General features: G+C 36.8%; 1 protein-coding gene across 1 annotated transcript in view; it reads right to left on the reverse strand.

Annotated features, from left to right (window-relative positions):
• Positions 1-15,227, reverse strand: part of PRKG1 (protein kinase, cGMP-dependent, type I) — a 1,334,865-nt gene that overhangs the window by 73,023 nt on the left and 1,246,615 nt on the right. The gene's annotated exons all lie outside the window — the stretch shown is intronic.

A 15,227-nucleotide genomic window follows, 5' to 3' on the forward strand; every position in this document is an offset into this window, starting at 1 on the left:
ATAGATAGATAGATAGATAGATAGATAGATAGATAGATAGATATGATGGAATACTATGCAGCCATAAAAAAGAATGAATTAACAGCATTTGTAGTGACCTGGATGAGATTGGAGGCTATTATTCTAAGTGAAGTAACTCAGGAATGGAAAATCAAACATCATATGTTCTCACTGATACGTGGGAGCTAAACTATGAGGACACAAAGGCATAAGAATGATACAATTGACTTTGGGGACTTGGTGGAAAGAGTGGGAAGAGGGCAAGGGATGGAAGACTACAAATATAGTGAAGTGTATACTGCTTGTGGGATGGGTACACCAAAATCTCACAGATCACCACTAAAGAACTTATTCATGTAACCAAATACCACCTGTACCTCAGTAACCTATGGAAAAATAAAAAATAATTATATAAAATTAAATAAAGAAATGGATACTAGGGTGCGTGGAAACAAAAACCAGAGGGCTGCAATTTTAGTTTAGGAGGTTAGAGAAGGTCCAATTGAGAAGGAGATGGAGGAGTGAGCCCTGTGGGATCTGAGGATGAAATATTCTTGGTAGAGAAAACAGAAACTGCAGTTGCTCTGGAGCAGAAGTCTGTCTGATATGTGTTACAATTAGCAAGACAGTTATAGTGGCTGCAACAGTCTCCTCTGAAGGCAGAGGAGAGGAGGAAGTAATGAGATGGGAGGCAAGGTGGAGCAAGGGGTGCAAATTGTCTGGGGCCTTGTAGACCATTGTAAAGATTTTCCTTTTATTCTGAAAAAGGAGCCTCCAGAGGGCTCTGAGCAGTCAGTTTTGTCCTCTAATTTATATTTCAAAATACCTGCAAGGCTGAAAACAGGCAATAGGAAGGCAAAGGCAGAAATATGGAGACAAGTCAGAAGTCATTGCAATAATCCAGGCAAGAGATGTGGCCTAGACTGCAGTGTTGATGCCAAGAGGTTGGTTTTGGATACATTTTTAAGGTAGAATTCATGTGATTTGCTGTTGGACCAAGATATGATGTGAGTGAAAGAAAAAAGGAAAGGATGATTCTGAAATTTTGAGCCTCATGAATGGGAAGGATGGAGTTCTTTTTGGTAAAATAGGGAAAATTCTAAGAGAAACAGGCTTAGAGAAAAGTAGTTCAGTTTTGATATTTTAGGGTGATGTGTATGATTTATTCAAGTCGATTTTTCAAATAGGTTGCTAGATGTCTGAAGTTGAAAAGATAAATCCAAGCTGGAAACATAAATCTGGAAGTTGTCGGCATATACAGTGTATCAAAAGCTGTGAGACTACCTGAAGACCACCAAGGACGAAAGGATAGATAGAGAAGAGATCAAGGACTGAGTTGTGAAGCATGACGACATGGAAATATTGGAAGGCTCAGGACCAACCAACCAAAGTAGCAGAAATGGAACAGCTAATGGGAAAGAAAGAAAACTAGGAGAATATGGGATCCCAGAAGCCAAGTGAAGAAAATGTCTCAAGGAGGAAGAGTGGTCAACTGTATCAATAATTACAGATAGGTCAAGTAAGACATAATAATCAAAACTTTGAATTTAAGAAATCGGAGGTCACTAGTGACCTTGGTAGAGAAGTATGGGTAAAAGCTTCGGGAGAGGATGGGAGGTAAGGAATTGGAAATGCCATGTTTTTATGTATTTCAAGAAATTTTCTTAAATGGGAACAAAGAACTGGATTAACAGTCAAAGCAGGGATATGGGGATAAAGTGTTTTTGTTTGTTTGTTTGGTTGGTTGGTTTTTAAAGATTGGAGTGAGGAAAAGATTCACATAAAAGAGAAAAATAATTTCTAGGGTGATGCCCTTAAGTAAGAGAAAGGGGAGATGAACTGGTACACAGTGAAATGTTAGTGTAGGCCAAACCAGTGATAAGCCAATATGGCTATCAGTAAAAGTCAACTGTTCCAAAAGAATGACCAACAAGAGTTTTTATACACCTGGGATGGTATAAAGATAAGGCAAAGTTGGGATAACATCAAGTATTACTACAAGGCAATACGTTTTCTATCAACAACACCACCAAACACAAACAGCTGTTTTATTTAATGACTACATAATATGTGGTAGGCATTATTCTAAGTCTTTTATACTTATTGTCATTTAATTGTTACAAGAAATGACTATATCCCCCTGGAGAAAACTGAGTCACAAACAATTTACTAACTTTCCAAGGTCACATGATTTGTAAGGAGTTGTATTGGGTTTTATATGCAGGCAGATTGACTGACTCTAAAACCTGTGCTAAACCACAATCTGATTCTCACCCATCCATCTCTTTATACAGTGATCTACATAACTATCTAGAAAATTCCGTATTCTCACTCCTGGTTAGTGTTTCCAATGGTGAAGAATTATATTGAGAAATACTCATCAGAAAATGAAAGACTGTGAAAAATACAAAATACCATGAATCTAGGCAGAAATTCATGTCATTATAGTAGGCTTGGAGTTTAGGGATCAATTACAGATTGAATTTTTGGTTCACATGCATTATTGGAAGACTAAAAGCCATCCCTCACTGGACCCCCATTCTTCTCAGAATATACTTGTGCAGCATCAAACAGCAGGAGAGGGGCAGAAGCAGGCTAATGTTTCACACAAGGAACACCGTGCTGCTCCCATGGGTGAACTATTCTGATGGCTTAAAAGGGGTCACCCCTGCTGGTGTCATCAAAGGGATGGGAGTCTTCAAGGGGATGACTCTAAGGGAACATCAAGGAGTGTTTACTGGAAGGCAAGGCCTCCTTACCCACTCACCCAATTCCCCTGACTCTGGGAGAAGGAGAAGCAGCTGGTGACCTAATACACTCATCTCCACCCTTACCAGACTCCAAAGCCCAACATAAATCAATGATATTTACCCATCTATACAAATCTTTTTCATCAACAACTAACCACCTCTGCCACAGTTTTATTTCTTCAGTTTTCTGAAAGCACTTAATCCAATAGCCCAAACAGCTCCCTTAATTTTTAGTGTTTGCTAGCTTTTTACTAACAAATAAGACTAAAAGCACCTTGAATTAAGAAACTTTCTTATTTTGCATTTGTTACAATATTTAGAAATATTAAGCCTCTAGCACACATGCAGTTGATAATTTTAAGTCTTGTTTTAGATCAACTTATCATCTTGCTTGTGTATGTGAAAAAAGTAAAAAATAAGATGTTATAGCTCCTCATTTATTGATTTAATTTTTTCACTGACAGTGAATATAAATATGAATACTTGGATTACTTAAAAATAAATACAACTTAACACCTAGCTCACATTCTGGTTTTCTTTTAAAAATAATATTAATAAAGTTTTTATTTTTAGGCTTCATATGCAAAAAATTAAGTACCATGAAATATGGGGTGTGTAAATATTCTTAACTTTCATATTAAGTAGTAAAAAAACCCTAAGTTTTTAAAAAGATGTGTTGACTTAGTTTTTCAAATAAAATTCATTGTAACATTTATTCAGCTCATTTTCTACATTAAATTTTAACAGAGGTTATATATTATTGATCTAAGGCTGCATAACAAATTATCTCTAGAGATATTGCCTTAAAACAACAATAAACATTTATTATGTTATGGCATCTGTGGGGCAAGAATTGGGGGTAATTTAGCTGGGCAGTTTTGTCTTAGTCCATCAAGATGACATTTCCATACATGCAGCCAACAAGCATATGAAAAAAAAGCTCAGCATCATTGATCATTAGAGAAATGCAAATCATAACCACAATGAAATACTGTCTCATACCAGTTAGAATGGCTATTTTTAAAAAGTCAAAAAAAAATAACAGATGCTGGTGGGGTTGTGGAGAAAAAGGAATGCTTATACACTGTTGGTGGGAGTGTAAATTAGTTCAACCATTGTGGAAAGCAGTGTGGTGATTCCTCAAACACCTAAAAACAGAAACACCATTCAATCCAGCAATCCCATTACTGGGTATATACCCAAAGGAATGTAAATCATTCTATTATAAAGACACACGTGTGTGTGTGTGTGTGTGTGTGTGTGTGTGTATGTTCATTGCAGCACTATTCACAATAGCAAAGACATGGAACCAACCTAAATGCCCATCAATAGTATACTGGATAAAGAAAATGTGGTACATATATACCATGGAATGCTATACGGTCATAAAAAGAATGAGATCATGTCCTCTGCAGGAACACGGGTGGAGTTGGAGGCCATTATCCTTAGCAAACTCACACAGAAACAGAAAGCCAAATACTGCGTGTTCTCACTTATAAGTGGGAGCTGAATGATGAGAACACACAGACACATAGAGGGGAACAACACACACTGGGGCCTATTGGAGGGTGGAGGGGAGAGGGAGGGAGAGGATCAGGAAAAAGAACTAATGGGTATTACGCTTAATATCTGGGTGACAAAATAATCTGTACGACACACCCCCATGACACAAGTTTACCTATATAACAAACTCGCACATGTACCCCTGAACTTCAAAGTCAAATTAAAAAAAAAAAAAAAGATGTCATCTCGGCAGATATGAAGCCTGACTAGAATTGAAGCTGCAGTTCCAAGATGTCCCACTCACATAGGTGGCAAGCTGGTGCTAGTTGTTAGGAGAAGGGCCCACTTCCTCTCCATGTGAGCTCTTCCTGAAATTGCCTAAGTATCTTCATAATAGGGTGACTGGCTTCCCCAGAAAGCAAACAACCTCAGGGAGTAAGAGAGAGGGCACAACATCTTCATAATGCAGCCTCAGTTGTCATATGTCAATCCTACTCACAGTATTCTGAATGTCACTGGGGCCACACCCTAGGAGACCCTGAAGACCAGACAGAGGTTTCTTGACTTTGTTCTGCTGTTAAGGGAAAGCAACGTCACTTTTTACAAATATGGGATATTGGAAAGGATCCCATTAAAATGGAGTGTGTTTTGCTTATTTATTTACAGAGGCAAATATGATGTTCACAGAAGCCTAAAGATGACCTTCCAACTTTTAATCTTTCTTTCTAAAAGAATTTATTAAATCACTTTAGAAAAATAAATGAGAAATATATGTTTATTTTTTCTCCCCACCTCTTTCATTTGCAATATTTAAAGGCCTATGGCATAGTTTGCTCTTGGCAGGATAATTATAAATAAATGTTTGGTAGCAAAGAGGGTAAGAAGGAATTATTATTTTGCCCTCAGTATTTATATGTAAATTCACTTGGGTGAGTAACAATAAATAACAAGAGGATGAGTGATTGTCCGCTAATTGTTGGTTATTCAACACGTTGTTAGCCAGTATGGAGGTTATTTAGGTTGTTCCCAACTACATCTCCTTCTTTCCAACAGGTTACTTGAGACACTTTGTTGTTCGTTATTAGGGACTGAAAAAAAATCAGTTAGTTTAGTAGTTTGTTAGCAACCATGGATAAAAGCTTACTGGAGGAGAATAATAAATGAATATGTAAAGTGAGATGTTGGGATTGTTTGTTATTAATATTTATATCCTACCTCATTCATTCTGCCTGATCCCATTCTAGATTATCAGTTAAGGCATCTTAGACTCAAAGGATTACTGGACACTTATGCAGACAGTTTGTAATCTGAAGGAAAATACACTATAATTACATTTTCTAATTGGCTAAATTATTGTCATGCTTTTCAGTTAATTTCTTTATTTTATTTTCCCATGACTTTTCTAATTCTCATAAGCTTGTAAATATGCTGCACACGACTAATTAAAGCCTCCCAGTTCAAAATCTATTCATCCTAGTATGTAAATGTTTTATGACCCACTTACGTCTAGTGTGAACATAGGAAAAAAGTATTTCTTACAGAAGTGCTCACCATGAAAACAAAGAAGCCCCACAAGGGAACGTACTTCTTTCTTTGTTTTTCCTTTTAAAATTGTGTTTCATTTTTAAATAAATATGTTATCATTTGTCTTTTATCCTCAGCTTATCTAACCGCTGTTGAATTTAGCTTTGGTTGGACACAGAGACTGATCATAATATTCTCTTATATTTTGTTTCAGAAAAATTATTAACATTATATTGTGGTTAAACAGTTCAGTTTAAAATATTAATTAATGAAGATAAGACTCGTAATACTAATTTCATTTCATGGGAGGCCCTGAAAACATTAATGGCTCCTTTGCTCATCAAACACTTGGAAGGTATCAAAAGGGAAATTTACCTTGAAAAAGTATCCTCCTACTTATAAATTTTTAATTTAAGAATCCAGAATAAACATTTATTTCTGCAACACAAAATTCTAAAGTAATAAGTGTAGAATTTATATAATTTTAAAAAGTCTAAATTGTTTAGAAGTTAAGACTTCTATTCAGCTTGGAGGATACTGCCTTGGCTGTTGTAAACCAAGATTTTGTATTGCAGCTATTCATAGAGTTGGGTAAGTTTATGTTGAATCAAAAAGAAATTGGGTCAGACTTGATATGGTTTTAAAATATCTTTTTTAACCAGAAGCCTAAAAACATATAATAATTTCTGCTTGTCCCTTCTGTTGTCATCTTACTGCTTTTTATGAGAATTTCTTGGATTCTGTCTCTCAACCTGGCCTTGTGCTTGTGACCTCAATGCCAGGCAAAAGAGCAGCCCCTCTGATGGATGTCAGCTGTTAAAGACTCCTTAGTTCATTCTGTTTTTACCCACTCCCCCCAAAAACAAAAACGAAAGACTTTAACCTATTTTTCTTTTTTTGAGATGGAGTCTCAGTTTGTCACCCAGGCTGGAGTGCAGTGGGCGATCTCGGCTCACTGCAACCTCCGCCTCCCAGGTTCAAGTGATTCTCCTGCCTCAGCCTCCTGAGTAGCTGGGATTACAGGCGCCCGCTACCACGCCCAGCTAATTTTTGCATTTTTAGAAGAGACCAGATTTCACCATGTTGGTCAGGCTGGTCTTGAACTCCTGACCTTGTGAACCTCCCACCTCGGCCTCCCAAAGTGCTGAGATTACAGGCATGCGCCACCGCTCCTGGCCCTAAGCTATTTTTCTAAACCATTAATTTCCTAAGAGAAGCCACTGGAATGAGAGACAAAATAGGAGTTTCATTTGTTATGCAAATTACAACTAGAGAGTAAAGGAGGAAGGAAAAGAAAGGCTAGCCAAAGTGTCATTATTAAAACATCCTTTGCGATGATGTCTATACTATCAACAGGGCTGAGGTCTGGTTTATCTCCCTGCTAGTACATTTGCATCAGTTGCCCAGGTCACCAATGAAACTTGTTTCCATTGTCTCCTGTCCAGTAGGAGACAGCACATTTGTCAACCCATTGTATGTTGTTTAATCCTTGCTATTCGAGTAACTGTAAACCTGGGTTAATGCTTGCTTGTAGTTTCTATTATTCCATATTGAATAATTAAATCTAAATCTCTCTATGTACCATTTGAAGGCAGGGTGAAAATATTGTTTGAAGGTAGGGTGTACTTAAATTAGAGTGATGTGGTTTGCTTTAGTTCCTGGACTGTGAGATTTGATGCTAATCTAAAAAAGAGAGAACTCTGCTTATGCATATATAAGTGTGTGTGTGTATGTGTGTGTGTGTGTGTATATATATATAGATGTGTACGTGTGTGTGTGTATATGTATATTCACCCCGTAGTCTCTCAGGAAAACTCTAGCCTCTCCCAGGATATGTACTTATTCCTCCCCAATTAAAAATAAACACAACAAAAGGAAGTAGGATAAACTTACTCCTTAGTAGGCTTACGACTAAGAGGTGGAAGGAGGCAAGGTCAGAAGAGCCTTGGGTGCTATTTTAGAAGAAAGGGAAACAGGGCCTACTTAACCACCCTTCCATGACCTGTGGTTTGAGAAACACAGCTCTGAACAGTTCCCACACAACAGCTGTTTTTCCGCATCACCATCAGACAGGAAGTGGAATGGCACATAGAATGCAATTTATAGGATCTGTTCTCTCAGAAAGTGAAACAGGATCTCCAGGCTATTAAATTCACTGCGGTGCAGGATCTGAACTCACTTGTTAAACAGAATTGTCTGCCTAGAAAAGAAAACTTCCATTTGTAAAAAACTAAAAAGTGTTCAGAAGCATTATGCAAATAGTTAAGCAGTCTTGGGTTTAAATAAAACTTATTTTGAAAATTTAGAGACATTTTGATCCATTTAATTATCATAACAAGACAATAAACTGATCTAAAAAAAACCCACCAAAACCGACAACCATATAAAAACCAAAGGCTCTACTCCTAGGACCATGCAAGAAATGGCAACAGAAATTCCAGCCACATTTAAAATAGGAATCAAAATCTATCTAAGATGCTGTGCAGACCTGGCTCTATTAACTGCATCCAATTCTGGGGCTAAACTAATACTAAAAGGTAAAGATGAGAAAATAGGTAATGTCCATTTCAATAAATAGGTATTTTTCTATTTTGGATGTTCCATCTAACTCTGACTATTCAATTAAAATCTTATTGCCAAAACTCTTTGCCCTGCCAGTATGATTTGATTTTGAGGCTCTTGCAAAATAATTGTGCAATTATTTCACTGGCATTCCAGTAGTTATCTGCTGGTTTCCCAAAAGATCGCCAGCCCAGGAGCCTGTTGATTGAAGTGCTACCTCTTCCCGAGTGAGAAGCTTAGTGTCACTTGTGTCCCAGCATAATTTCTTTGACTGAAATAAAAATTTAAGCTTCCATGCTGTGCTTGGCAATCCTTGTTTAAAAAGTGTCTAAAAAGAGTATATTCAAGAGTGATCAAAAGAACCATCTGTAGTCCAAACCAGTCGCTCCTTTGCATTCTTGGAAGCAGTCTGAAGAATCTCCCAAGTCTTTTACCTCTCTTCTTACTTCAGTAAATTTATGAAAGAGAAGGAAATACCCTTCGGGTCTGTGGGTGTGCAGTTTGCTTGTTTCCTTTGCCGTTGGCTTGCCCTCCTTGGCCATTTTGTGTTTCTTGAACAGTTCTATGAGGATGAGTATATTCTCCAAATGGCCACTGGAGGGCACAAAAGTACAATGTTTGCCTTCAAGTTAGGCCTTTGCGTTTTCGTTGTTCATCTGAAACATAATCTAGGCTTCTTAAGATATTCAATTAGACATGACATTTTCACTTTTAGAGCACAACTATTAAATATCTACCTTGTCATCTACCTTTTGTCAGTGGTATTCTGAATAAGATGAAAACCAAAAGTTATGTTTCTAACATTACTAATATAAAAATGTATATTAATATATTTTCATTCCTTATATGTATATTTCACATATTTTGAAAATCTTTCATATTTTAAGGTATCCATCCAAATTCATGATTTAAAATTTTCACAAGGAAGTTGTTTCACTTTGAGACATGTATGAATGTATGAATACAACCAAAGTGTGTTCAGACATCTTCCCATGGGGAAAAGAGAAAATGTTGAGGTGATATTGAAAAGTACACTGACCCGAGATGCACAAAAGAAAATAGTTTTATTTTCTTGCTGCTTTAACTATCTAAATGCCTGTGTATCTCGCTTTATAGCATAGGATGCTTATAGCAGGTCAGTTTCAAAATAGACTTCTTTTTTTTTTTTTGAGACGGAGTTTTGCTCTTGTCGCCTAGCCTGGAGTGCAATGGCATAATATAATCTTGACTCACTGCAACCTCCACCTCCCAGGTTCAAGCAATTCTCCTGCCTCAGCCTCCTGAGTAGCTGGGATTACAAGTGCCCACCACCATGCCCGGCTAATTTTTATATTTTTAATAGAGATGGGTTTTCACCATGTTGGCCAGGCTGGTCTCAAACTCCTGACTTCAGGTGATCTGCCTGCCTCGGCCTCCCAAAGTGTTGGTATTACAGGCATGAGCCACCATGCCCGGCCCAAAATAGACCTTGTATTTAGAATAATACATCTCTCCAAAATGGCATCTTCATGCTGGCATTTTTTTTTTTTTTTTGAAAAAACTTTTATCATTATCTTATAATAAAAAATGACGTGAATTATTGCAGAAAGTCTTAAAATGCATATTAACGTTATATAACAAATAGCCGTGACAACATTCAAAATGACCCACAAATTATAAAAACCGGCCTACTGCTTTCATAGCAGAAACTGTTCCCTCGGTAAAAGGCCTCCCGATTGGTTACCTGCTCCATATCTTCTTCCTATTGTCTCTAGATTTAACTTTCCAAAGCACATGGTCATGTTAGCTGGATTTTCCCCATTACATTTGTATCAAGTTGGAACTCCTTTTGGGGGCATTAATGGAACTTCACTGTGTAATCTTTATTTGGCCTCTTTCTTCACAGCCACTCCTTTCAAACTTCATGCTCTCATAGGGCTATTAAAGAATCCTTAAATGGTCTGTTTGTGAAGCTATCACTACCATTTCTTTAGAAAATAAAAATAATTTCCAAGAGTAATTGTACTCACTGCATGCTAGCTACTACACAAAGTACTATACATACATACTCTCAATCTCACTCCAAAGTCTCAGATGTGTTTATGTACCTTATAGGTAAGGAAATTGAACGTTAGTGAGGCAATGATTCCTTAGATGTCACTGTATGTTTGATGGCAAAGTTCATGCATCTAAATGACACTGGTATACTGTTCTGTTTGCATATTTTCATGCTGCTGTGGATTTTGTGCTACATGAGAACAGTGAGAGATATGTACCCAAGGTATATACTGGAAGGTAATCTTAAATCTTATCTTCTTCCAAGCAGAACCCTTACTTCCTCTACGCTACTGTTGCACTTTTGGGTGTCAGCATGTTGAATGCTTATGTATTAACAATCCTTTGTAGAGTGGGGGATCCAGAGTTTGGGCAGGGTGTATATTCATCTCAGTGTCTTAATCACCCAAGAGAATGGCTGGCATATTGGATGGGATCTGTAAATGAGGACTCTCCCATTTGCCAATCAGACTTTGAGAAAAGTAGGCTTATTTCACATCGTAGATGTTCATCAAATTTTGAAACATATACATTTTATTTTCTAAAAAGGCATTTCTTGTAAATGTATTAAATGTATGTTTGGTTTTCCTTTTAAAATTTCTGGACAGTGTTATTTGTAAATATCAAGGATATGTTACGTTAGTGTTACTTATAAGTTATTTATAATGGAGGCACTTAACATTTACATTTACATAGAGGTAGAATACAAAGTGAATTTCTAAAGACAGCTACCTAAAGGACTTATCTCTGCTCTGTGGTTGGGGTGCTCTTTCACAGTAGCCACTGCCTCTCTTCTAGTCTCTCCCACTGCTGAGTTAGAGCCCTGCTCCATCCCTGCAGTGACTATCCCATTCCTGGAAGCAAGATGGCTCTACCAAGCTACTTAGTTGAACCCAGCTGCCTGCTCCCAATCCCCACAAGTCCAATGAAATAAGTGGCTCTTTTTTCCCTAATGAGTGACAAAGCACATCCTATGTTCATGTCTGAACTGGTTCCAGCTAGGATTTCTTGAATGCATTGCTGCTATGTTAAAATGGACTCTTCCTTATGTTGGTCAACAAGACCTTGAGCTTTGCTAAAAAGCAGCTAAGATTTGCATTGAGTCTGCATGTTAGGACATAGTGTCATAAATAAGGGATGACGTTTTCATGACAAGTCTTAAATAAAGCTATAACATTTTTTTTTTTACCAAACAGAATCAGGTGAGATGTTTCCTGATTTTCTCCACATTTGAACATATTTGTTGCCAACTCAGTTTGTAAAGCTACTAAAAGTCAACTGAGCTTCTTGAGGGCCAGGACTAAATTTTTATTTCTTTGTGTCATAACATAGTGACTGACTTATGTTCAAAGTCGAATTAATATTTAGCTATTTGAAAGTTTATTTGCTTTAAGTGCAAAAGTCAACTTCTTAGTGTGTAAACATTCATGTACACAATGGTTATCAGGACCACTGATATAAAGCACTTTTAGAATTGCTGAACTTTCCCATGTATATCTAACTTGCTCTTATGATGACAAAATCAGTCTATGTTGAAATTCCTGTTCAATTTTCATTTAGTGTTTTCACTGAAGGTAAATTTGACTTTTTAATAGGGAAAAACTACAATCCCTTTGAGAAAAACAGTATCTAACAGAAACCAAATTGAAATTTGGTTTTATTCCACAATCCAGTTAAAGTGTAATAAAAAATGAAGCCAAAACATGGATTGAGGTTACTGAAAAGATTTCTGTTGGAGAGAAAATGATCTATGGGTTTCATGCAATCAGAAAGATAATTCTGCCTCGTAACTAGTATTTCTCTTTTTATAAATCTCTCTCTCTCTCCCCTCTACACCATCCCTCTCCCCGCACCAGCCATATGGATGAAAATATAGGAAAGCTACAGTGTATGAGATGAGAAAGTATATGTTATCTTTTTAATTCTCTCTTTTTTAAAAAATCAAGGAAGAGGAAAAAAAATTATCTTCTTGGAGGTGTTAAAGTTTGTGATGGTAGTTACGTTAACAGTTCAGGAGGCAAGTGAATTACCAGTATTAAATTAAGCCTAGCCTAAAGCCGCCTCCTTTCCTATTTTAAGTTCATCCTAAAGTTTTCTCCATACAGTGAACTGTAACCTAATGAGATGTAAACAGACTGTAACCTACTCTTATATTAATCAGAGAGCTTTGACCAATCACTGGTGGCTGATTGCTCAAACCTAGTCTGACTAAAGCAGATGCTGAGCTGTAACCAATCCAGCTGTTTCTGTACCTCACTTCTGTTTTTTGTACCTCATTTTCCTTTTTCTGTCCATAAATCTTATCTGACCATGGGGCAGCCCCAGAGTTGCTCTGAATTTATTTTGGTTATGGGGAGTGCCCAATTTGCAAGTCTTTCTTGGCTCAATTAAATTCTGTTAAATTTGTCTAAAGATTTTCTTTTAATGCCAGTAATAAAAACGTTTTTAACACTTAATAAAAAAGTTAGTTTGCATTAAAACACATTGCCAATGTTCAGGTAAGTGGTACTGAATTCCTGTAACTTTAGAAGTATAAGATTTATAGAAATCTTTTCGTACAAGTTTTTTTCTATTTTTTTAGATATAGAAACTGAGCCTGGAGGGGTAGAATTGCCACAGATCACACAGTTATTAGCAGATCACTGTGCATTCATATCTTCCACTTTCTGTAGTAACATTCATCACCCCCATGTTACTTTACTAAACAATTATTGAATTACTTTTTTTTTTTTTAACAGAATAGGTATTTGTGTATTTTTAAACTTAACTTCATTTCAGAAGTGTTAATCAATGTCCACATTTGTAATAAAGACAATTCAGCAGAATTATCTCTCTGAATTAACTATATATTGCGAAAATCTATTGGTTTGGCCCACGAAAATATCATTACTGTACCATCTGATAGTAGCAATTTCTAAACACATGCATAATTGTTAAATAGAAATAAATAACTAAGTGACAGTTGAACTCACAAACAAAACCTACAACTGGATGGCTGGTTATAGGCTGTCCTTGTTCGTTGGATTATGAAGGTTTAACCTGTTTAAAGGTAGAAATGCTTTTCTTTCTTTCTTTCTTTTTTTTTTTTTTTTTTTTGAGGCGGAGTCTCGCTCTGTCGCCCAGGCTGGAGTGCAGTGGCGCGATCTCGGCTCACTGCAAGCTCTGCCTCCCGGGTTCATGCCATTCTCCTGCCTCAGCCTCCCGAGTAGCTGGGACTACAGGTGCCCGCCACCACGCCTGGCTAATTTTTTTGTATTTTTAGTAGAGATGGGGTTTCACCATGTTAGCCAGGATGGTCTCGATCTCCTGACTTCGTGATCTGCCCACCTCGGTCTCCCAAAGTGCTTTTCTTTAAATAATTAGTTTTGAAAAATTTCTTGAATATGTCTCTACGTATTTTCTGGATATAGTTAGAATACTGAGTAAAATATAATCTCTCCCTTGTATCAAAGACCTTGCAGTGCATCAGGGTCAACATGAATTCCTGTGGGGACTGTTCCCCAGGAAGAAAGTAAAGCAGAACATGATATGTGCATACAGATCCCAAGATAAAAACTGCAAACTTTAAAAAAACAGACTATCTGATAACTGATTTGGATGATATTTGCTTCTTTCTCTTAAAAAGTGAAGTGTAGCAGCAAAAAGAAATCCAAGTAGAATTTCATTGCTTAGTGTAGTACCTGACACATGTTCAAAATGTTTACTATATAACTGATGGCACCAGTTAGAGGTGCTATTTTATATGATGAATGTTTTGATGAAAAAGAAAATTAAAGCTTAAATCTGAAGAAACTAAGTATATTGACTCATTGATGTATATACTTTTGATATGTACTTTTAAATGACAACTTATGCAATTATGTTATTGCATAAGTTTATTGCATAAACTCACAAGTATGTTTGAAACTTGTTAAGTCTCGGCCACTAGATCTTATTTTAGTTTCTCATGCACTCCAACCTCTCCGGGACCATCACAGCTGCACCCTCCTATTCCTGTCACTGGATTCTTAATGTAAATGTCACTTCCTCAGAGACACCTTCCCTGACCACTCATTTAAAAAATATTTCCCACAAATTGACACCCTACGCAATCACAGAGTTCTGCTTGTTTCTTCTATAACAATTCTCATGGTAGATTATTTGTTAATGCATTTATTTGTATATTTTTATTAGAATATAGCTTCCAGGAGAGAGAGAGATAAACCTGTCTCCTTCACCACTGTGTGCAAATATTGGTCTTCTATAAACATTTATGGAATAAAACAAAGAAAATGAAATCTCACAGATATCTGCTAATTTTATTCAAATTCTGATACAGTCATTTAAATTCAGCAAACTCTAAGTGGTCAGTAAGGAGGCCCACTCATTCTTCTGTCCATTTATCCAGCAAACATGTATCAAGTACCTTATGAGTTAGCCCTGCGCAAATTATAGAGGATCAAAAGCCTTGGTAGTTGCTTTCAAAGAATGCAGTGAGGAGAGGCAGGTAGCTTCCGCAAGACCTGAGATGACACGTGTTGATTGTATTCTAACAGCAATTCATTTTAATTAGGAGAGTGACAACATGATGACAATGCTAATGATGATAGTAGCTACCATCTTATGGGCCCTAGTTCATTAATTGCAGAATAGGCATCATCTAAATGTTAAACATAGCCATTTAATCTTCACACCAAATCAGAAGCATGGATAATTGCTCCTTGCATTTACAGAAGAGGAAATGGAATCTTAAGGTATTTCGTTAACTTGGCCAAGATTGCAGCTAGTATGTGTACCATCATCAGATTTCTGATTTGCAAATGGTTAACTCAAGATATGTTGCTGATGATGGATTGCTGCTGAGGAGAGAGTCAA

The sequence above is a fragment of the Mandrillus leucophaeus genome, unplaced genomic scaffold (genome assembly GCF_000951045.1).
Source record: "Mandrillus leucophaeus isolate KB7577 unplaced genomic scaffold, Mleu.le_1.0 Scaffold376, whole genome shotgun sequence".
NCBI classification, from domain to species: Eukaryota; Metazoa; Chordata; class Mammalia; order Primates; family Cercopithecidae; genus Mandrillus; species Mandrillus leucophaeus.